A 1,457-nucleotide genomic window follows, 5' to 3' on the forward strand; every position below is an offset into this window, starting at 1 on the left:
GCCACGAGCGCCTTTTCCGTTATTGCTCTTATTTCAGGAAGTATCACGATCAGGGGGCCTGTGGGCCGGTCGCTCGGGATGCGGGGACTTTCCCAACCCCGGCGGAGAGGAACCCCTGGCTGTGGTCGCTGTGGTCGCTGAGGACCCGCCTGGGCGTGCGCCCGCAGGGTTGCGGCCGGCGAGGACGGGCGTGTGCAGGGGCGCCGCGCGGGGGCGCGGGTGCTCCTCGGAGGCGCGCCCCTGCTGGCCGGGCGGCACCGGGCGAGACGCACGACGGCCGGCGCAGGGTGGAGGACTGGGGGCGCGGCCGCGGTGGGGGCCCCAGGGCGCCGGGCGCGGCGGGGACCACCCCGACCCGGCGTCGGAGGCCCGCGCGGAACGCCCGCCGCGGCCCCATCTGGGCGCTGGACGCAGCCCGTCACCGCTCTGCGCCGCGGGGCGGGGGCTCGCAGGCCGGGACTCGCCGTCAGGTGGGCGGTTCCCCGAACTGCGAACCAGAAGGTGGGCCCCGAGACGGTGTCTGGGCTGCTTGACGACTGGGCAAAAGTTTCCCAAGGCATTCAGATTCCAAACTAGAGATGGTATCAAGCGATGCCCGGAAAGCCTCCCTAGGTGAGATGTATGAGGATGCTCTCGTTGATGGGTGGAGGGCATGCGGCCGCGGGCCTCTGAGCCCAGCTCTGCTGCCACCTAGCTAAATAACCAATTTTTGACCCCCATTCCCTGTCTGTAAGTCAGGAATAATAATAGTGGCTATGCCTTAAGGTTGTGAGGACTGCAGTGAGATTGATTGAAGCCATCTTGTCAATTCAGATGAAGGGATAGACGCTGGAGTTCATATCTGCCACGGGCCGCTGGACCAACCAAGGAACCTTCAGGAATGCAACCCCACAAGTTTGCAAGGAAAGATGTTTTTCAGATTCCAACTCTCTTGAGATGGAAAAGACTTATGGAGGGACCAGACCAAGTGTTCCCCAAGCACCTGCTAATATAACGTCATGGACTCCAATCAACCACAAACACCTTCTCAGGAGACCCATGTCCCCCAATTTTGCCCTTAAAAAACCCTCACTTGCAAGCCATTTGGGGAGGTAAGGACTTGTGAGCATTAGCTCCTGGTTCTCCTGGGTGGTGCCAAACCAATAAACAGCCCATCTTTCTTCACTGCAAAAGCTACGATGTGTCAGTATTTATTGGCTTGTTGCGCAAAAGGTAGACAAATTCCCTTTTGGTTCATCTACATAATCCTACAAAGCCCTAAGTGTCACGGAGTGAGTACTTAACCATACTCAGTCTAGTGACTTGAGAATTTAGAGGTGAGAAATGGAGGCTGGTAAATGATGGCTTCCCTTCCCTCTCTTCTTTCCTTCCTTCCTGGCCTCTCAGATACAGGGAAGAGAGTCATTGTTGAAGGCAGGCTTAGCAGTCAACTGTAAAATAGTGTGTTGGTGTGGTAA

The 1,457-nt window shown here is 57.9% G+C and overlaps 1 long non-coding RNA gene across 1 annotated transcript; it reads left to right on the top strand.

Moving 5' to 3' along the window:
• Positions 1–406: 406 nt before the first annotated feature.
• LOC120230703 lies at positions 407–1,172 on the top strand. Its single transcript, XR_005528125.1, has 2 exons — positions 407–612; positions 814–1,172. It is a non-coding gene; the product is annotated as an uncharacterized LOC120230703 (long non-coding RNA).
• The last annotated feature ends 285 nt before the right edge of the window (positions 1,173–1,457 follow it).

This window comes from Hyaena hyaena, unplaced genomic scaffold (genome assembly GCF_003009895.1).
Source record: "Hyaena hyaena isolate Hyena2069 unplaced genomic scaffold, ASM300989v1 scaffold_46, whole genome shotgun sequence".
Lineage (NCBI taxonomy): Eukaryota > Metazoa > Chordata > Mammalia > Carnivora > Hyaenidae > Hyaena > Hyaena hyaena.